Source organism: Suricata suricatta, chromosome 9 (assembly GCF_006229205.1).
Source record: "Suricata suricatta isolate VVHF042 chromosome 9, meerkat_22Aug2017_6uvM2_HiC, whole genome shotgun sequence".
NCBI classification, from domain to species: Eukaryota; Metazoa; Chordata; class Mammalia; order Carnivora; family Herpestidae; genus Suricata; species Suricata suricatta.
The window spans coordinates 75,531,004-75,538,280 of NC_043708.1; positions in this window are offsets into that span (position 1 = coordinate 75,531,004).

Sequence of the window (7,277 nt, forward strand, 5' to 3'; positions counted from 1 at the left end):
ACCCAATAAACTTGTCCTTACAACCACAGCCTATCCACTGCCTTCCCAATAACCTTCGCCAATGATGGTTCATGTGAGTCATTCTCACACGAACTGTTGCTATGGCCTCTCTTCCCACGTCTGTCTCTTGATCAGACATTGAGTCACTTTTAGAACTTGATACTGCTTTCAGCCTGCAACATAAATTGTGTTTTATAAGTCTAAGTGCTATTGATATGGCTTTGAAAGTAAGCACTCCCTATTCAATGATTTGCCATGTCCACACACTTAGCAGAGTGGTTGCAGGCCCGTAAATGTTTGCTGCCTCTCCAGCTCCATTCTCCCAGGCCTGCTTTTACGTCCTTGGCCTCCCCTACCTCTCTGCCACCTCTTTTCCATGTCATTTTGTAGGTTGAGCTCTTCTGATTTTGAAAAGTTTGCTCTTCAACATAACACTTCTTCACTAGCCTTTTTCAACATTGCAACTTGGTACACTTTTATTGTCATCTCCTACTGCGAGACTTGACACTCCAAACTAGTAGACTCCAGAGCTGTTTCAGAGGCTGCTGTGTGAGATGCCTTTTGACTGTTTTTGCCCTAATACTCCACTACATTGCACTGTATTCATGCATCATCAAATGAGAACCCATCAGCTCTGCCGCATCTCTGATGCTATTAAAAAACAGAATGAATCTCCAAGAATATTGACACCAGAGATGCTCTCTTTCCTGTTTTCTATTACTTAAATTATTTCATATTTACTCTTTTTTACATTTTCTTTCTTTTTTATGTTTATTTATTTTGAGAGAGACAAAGAGCTTGAGTTGGGGAGGGGCAGAGAGAGGGGGAGAATCCCAAGCAGGCTCCACACTGAATTTATGAACTGTAAGATTATGACCGGAGCTGAGATCAAGAGTCAGACACTTAACTGAGGCATGTAGACACCTCTATATTTTCTTTATTCTCAATCTCCCTTTTCTTTTTCCTTCCTTTCCCTTCCCTTCCCTTCCTTTCCCTTCCTTCTCCTCCTCTCCTCTCTTCTCTCCCCTCCCCTTCTCTCCCCTCCCTTTCCATTCCCTTCCCTTCCCTTCCTATTTTCCTTTCCTCCAAAGCCATGCCACGAGCTCATTTAATAGGTTTCCTATTAATAGGTGCTACCATTTGCATGAGGGCTTACAGCTCACCTAGTGCTTTTGTAATTCAGAAATGAGCCTTCATAGGAGAGAATTCCTAAATTCTGTTCACTTTGATTCTTTGAGCCAGAGATAGGTCTCACCTTGCACAGAGCCTTCTAACTAACAAGTCCTAAAGTGTTCTGATCACTCAGTTATGAGAATAACAATAGGGTTTTTGAGAATTGGCTGAATGCACACTCTTAGCACACCTCCTGGCTGGGGCCTGGGACAGTCTATCACACAGCCCACCGTGTGGGGAATTAACAATTAACTTTATCGTCTCTGTGTCTCTGGCCCTACAGTGCTCCTGGCCTGGATCTGCAGCCCAGTGCTGGATGGATGGCCCTTATTTTGATGTTATCAGTCATCACGGTGTGCTGACTTAATCTGCATCCAGGACAGCCCTCACACAGGTTTGGCTCTCCTCCAGTGTGCTGAGCTGAGACCCGGCTGCCTGCTTGCTCCTGGCCGCTCAACCCTCTCAACCTAGGTAATTGCCACGTGTCCGTGTTCACTCGGCCCAGTTCAATCTGTATGTGGGAATGGAGTGAAGAAATGTTTGAAATGCTTTTAGCAGGAAGCGTCACTTTTTTCATGGCATAGAAAGAGATGCTTTCTTTGTAACATCAATCGATACGTCCCCTCTTCAACCACTCTTTGCTGAGAGCCCAGTGAGAGGCTGATGTGCAGCCTTAATTCTCATGTCAGTGCTGCCGTGTGCAGCTGACATCTGGAATGATGCCGGCCACCTTGAGGTCTCAGAGGACAACCTAACATATTGAAAATGGCAAAGCAGTAAAACAGAAAAAGTCTTGCATTCTTGATGCTGATGTTGAGCCACTAAATTAACCAACAGTGGAATTGTCCTTTCTCTGGGTTTTGTTATGTGCTTTAGTAAATTTCTTTGGTTAGCCATCTTTCATTTGTTCTTCTCTTACTTGAAGCTAATAACATCTTCATTGACATTTTCCTTGGACACCACTATTGGAGTTAACCTCTTCCCACTTTGGATTTCTGTAACATGTTAGCTGTATTTCTATTACAGCAAGTTTCAACCTTATATCACGATGATTTGCATAAGTATAATTTCCTTTGTATCAATCACTACTCCTGATCTTAATGAACAGCATTATTCCCCACAAAATGTACTCCGAGTACCACTAATCCTGTGAGATACTCCATAAACACAGGGTTCTGTGGTCACTGAAGTTTGGGACATACAACATGCTATCTCTTCCCTTCCTTGCAGATTCACTGTATTCATTAGCACATGGAAATGATATGAAATTGTGAAGGGTAGAGTCTACTCCTTGCTAGATGTGTGGCAATCTTTGGTTAGTTAATTTATCTTTATGACCCCCAGTATCCCATGTGTAAAATAGTTACAAAACACATACTCCACAATGTTGTTATGGGAACCTAAAATAATGTGTATCATTTATTTAGTCTCATACCTGGCCATGTCCCACAATGCCTTTGGCTCGTATCACCTGCACCAGGAGCTCCTTTTTCATGATCCATATTACATTATTAGTTCACATTTGTGTATTTGCTTACAGATTATTTTCAAGTTTCAGAACATTTTTGCCAGGGACTTTCCTTCTTTCCAAATTGCTCAAAACACACATAACAAGTAGAACTCCTGTATATGCTAAATAATGATAGTTCTTATTGTTAGCGGCAGCCACAGTACATCAAGGCTCTGAGAAGTCCTGCAGCAGAGAGATCTGATTAAGTTTTGTTTAAGTTGTTATTTCGCAAACTTATCTGAGGGTATAGCCACTTCTGACACAATACCCTTCACACATCCACAGAGCTGGCATTATAAGGCACATGTTTTGCAAAATGCAGCTCTACCCACAGCACCCAAGCAAAAAACCTTCCTAGGCAAATCCCACTCCCCCATCATTCCACCCCACAGATTCAGTCCATCATCAAACACTTCTAGTTCTTCTGATGCTTCCTCCTAAATTCTTCTAAGGCCTTCCCCCTCCTTTCGGTCTCTATCACTACTGCCTTGGAGCACTGATCTTTGTACAAGCACATGGATCTTCCTGCCTTTAATCTCACTCTCTTTAAACCCACCCTCTCCTTGCCCCAGAGAGATCTATCTTTGCAAACTGATCATACAATTTCTTTATTCACCCCCCTTCAGTGGCTCCCAAACTCCTGCAGAACAGAGCTCAGTCTCCTTTCCAAGGCTCTCAAGTCCCTCCCTCACCGAATGCTGCCTCCCTCCCTGGGGTTCCCACCGTGCTGTGCTGTTGATGCTCTGTGCACAGCCCTCTGCCTACAAGTCCATCTCTCAGCTGCTTCCTCTGCCTCTTCCTCCTTCACAACACAGCTCATGTGGCAGCTTCTTTGGGTCTAAGATTTCCCCTCTGGGCTCCCATAGCAACCTGAGCATATGTTTATATTACCACTTGTCATGTCCCCTTGTCACATAAAATCTCCCGCATTTGACTGTGAACTCTTCAAATGCAGAAACTGTGTCCTTATTCCCTCGCCCAGCCATGCTCGCCTTTCTACCTACCCTTGGTGCTTGCACTTATTAAATCAGTGGTGGATTAAAATATTCTGGGCACATGACCTTTACTGTCTTCATTCTCTGACTGAAAAGATCAAAAAGTTCAGGCCCCAAACAAATGTCTAGTTGCCCTCTGGGGTAGTGAGCTCTGACCCTCATATTCTGCCATGGCCACAGCCAGCTGCCTGGTGGTAACTCTGGACTCAGAAGACTTCAGCCTTGCCTCCCTCTGAGCCAGATGCCAACATGGCTGTCTCCGGAGCCACAGCTGGGCTGTGCTGAATGGGGAAAGCACATCAGGCTGGCTTCCTGCTGTTTTGCCGCTTCAGGGTAGCTTGAGATGAGTGGGCTGAACAAGCAACCTGGCAACAGCTGTTCCTGCCTTCGGGGAGGAGGATGCAGAAAGGGAGAGGGAAAAGGGGCCCTTGAGAGCCCCCAACCAGCCCTACCTGGAGGTTCCATGGGTGCCTGGGTGTTGATAGACACCAGCTCTTTGCCATTACTTAGCCTCAAGCCTCACGTTATAGTTAATAATAATGATTTAAAAAAAAAACAATAATTGAAATGCCTGCAGCTGGATTGCTACTCAGAATGGGTGAAAGAGTCAGCTTGTATTTTAAATCAGGGTCTATGGCAGACCAGCTCTGACAAGGCTTCTAGGTACAGGGGATATAAGGCAGCCTCAGCTTTATCAAGTCTGATTTGATTAGTTTCTCCGGTCAATTTTGTGCACTGTGGTCGCAGGATAAATCATCCTTCTCTCTTGATATTCTGCTCCTTGCCTGTTGATTTAAAACTAGTGACCTTATTTCCCCAGTGAAATGGTTCCTAGACTTCTCTAACGGCGTTCATGAGGAGAACCCATGAAGTCTCCTGCTGTATCCTCAGATGCCAAATCCCTTCTCTGGCTAGAAGAAAACCGACCTAACTCTGTAGCCAAAGGGTTGTTTTACTTCACCCTTTTGTGCCCAAATAAAATCTCTGGGAGTCCTTCAATCATAGGAAAGGGAGTTTCAGAATGATGTTTTCTTGGCCTTCGTAGACTCACTTAGAAATGTAGTTCACATGCCTAACCATTTAGAACTATAGTTTTTCTTTCTTCCTTTTTTAAAAAACTTTTAAAGGAAGCAGTATTTTTTAGGTTTATTTATTTATTTATTTATTTCGAAAGAAAGAGAAAAGCAGAGAGGCAGAGACAGAGGGAGAGAGAGAGAATTCCAAGCAGGCTCTGCACTGCCCAGGTGGGGCTTGAACACACAAACCATGAGATCATGATCTGAGCTGAAACCAAGAGGCAGACAAGAACTGCCTTTCTTCTGATATGTAGTTCTTCTGAGCTATAAAGGACCTTAGGGCAATCAAGTTGGGCCATTTCGTTCCAAAATAAGGAGATGTGGGCCAAGAGAGGGGAAACCTTCATCTTGCCAGATCATCCAGCAAGTTGGAGATGTGATTGGGAGGATATTCATGGTTTCAAGGGAAAGTTATTTATCAAAACTTAAATATGAATAATAGAGGAAGATTTCCCTTTAAATACTTCACCTTTAGAAAGAAAAAAAAAGATTTGCCTTAAGAATTATTTAACTGGATTTTTCATTTAAAAATATGATTCAGGGCACCTGGGTGGCTCAGTTGGTTAAGCATCCCGCTCTTGGTTTCGGCTCAGGTTACAATCTCAGGGTTCATGGGTTCAAGCCTCAAGTCGGGCCCTGTGCTGACAGCATGGAGTCTGAGTCTGCTTGGGATTCTCTCCCTCTCTCTCTCTCTCCTTCTGTCTCTGCCCCTCCCGCACGCCTATGGATGCATGCTTTCTCTCTCAAAACAAATAAACTTCTAATTTACCAAAGTTATATATAAAAAGAAATCTTCAAGAGCAGCTTTTTCCAACTAGGACAATCTTCCTGCTGTCCTCGCACTTCCATTCCAACTCCATTTCCCTGGCTCACGACCAGACCTGGATCCTCCCCACGCCTCTGTCAGGATTGCCCTTTGTGGTCCTGTTTGGTTACATAGATCCCCTCCATCCACTGATTTTAGCATTGGTTCCAGCTTCCAGGTGTCCACTGTTACCAACCCATACTGATCTTTTCCTTTTCTGCTCACGATGCCCTCACAATGCACATCTGTATCCTGATTCTTCTTGATTCCTGATGTATGACATAGTTCCTAAACTAGACTGGAAACTTACTAAACAGTGACCATGACTTCTTTTTAATGGTGGCTTCATAATTACTAACATGATGCTGAGTGTATAGGAGTCCCCAGTGGTGTACTGGTAAGGTGGCTTTCTAAAGAAAAAAGAAAGTCTTAATATCTACCATTTGCTTCTTTTTTGTGGTATAAGTGTTCCCAGCATGGCTACCAACATGATGTCACTAAATGTGAAATTGGTAAGTGATGTCCAGAACTGACTCTCTTAAGCCTATGCAAGCCCATTCTAGGACACCACTGGTAGATGATAATAAACAGATGTCTGGCTGTGTCACATGCATTGTGTGAAAGGCATGTCAGTAGTCCTAGAGTTGAAGGAGATACAGCTTGAGAATGTTTAAAATACATTCAAAATAATTGATTATCGTATTCCTGATGCATTCATTCATTTAAAAATTGTTGAGCATCAACTAATGTGTCAGGTAGTATTCGAGGCACTAGGAACTTGCAGTTAGATATTAAGTGAATAAACAAAAGAACATAGAGATCATCATTACTTAATTATAAATTGTAGTATCTGTTATGAAGAAAATAGAGGGTGTTAAGAATGTATAAGAAGTAGGAATGAGTGATACGAAAGTGGTTTCTCCAAAGAATTAATATTTCAACTGCCACCTGAAGGATAGATGAGCAGGTGAAGGATGGAGCAATCAAAGAAGAGGGGACAGTATGTACAGAGAACTTGAGGCAGGAAGGATCTTGAATGTAAAAGGAATTAAGAGGAGGGCTGTGCAGCAGTAGAATAGAGAGTGACATGGGAGAATGGAAGGAAGGCTGGTTGGATAGGTGGGCAGGGCTCGGATCATACAGGGCCTTAGAGACCATGTTTGGAAGCTTGGGTTCTATTCTAAGTTCAAAGGGAAATTATTTCTTATTTTCAAACAAGGAAGTGACATAATTTGATTTCTGTTTTAAAGGTATTACTATGATTGCTATATGAGAAATGGATTGGTGGGTAGGGTGGAGATAAGGGCAAAATTAGAAATGGGGAGACCAATAAGGAAACTATGGCAAGCATAGTAATGAAGTATGATGGCGGCCTGGCCTAGGGTACAGTAGCAATGGAGACTGAGTAAAGTGAGCAGACTTGACATGAGTATTGGAGGTGGAGTCAACAGGACTTGATCAGGGAGCAATCAAATGAATGGAGTTGCCATTTACCTGAGTGGGGCATATTAAGGGAATATTTTTTTTTAATATTTTATTGTCAAATTGTTTTCCATACAACACCCAGTGCTCTTCCCCTCAAGTGCCCTCCACCATCACCACCACCTCTCTTCCCCCCTCCCCCCTCCCCCCCAACCCTCAGTTCATTCTCAGCATTCAATAGTCTCTCAAGTTCTGCATCCCTCTCTCTCCCCAACTCTCTCTCCCTCCTCCGTTCC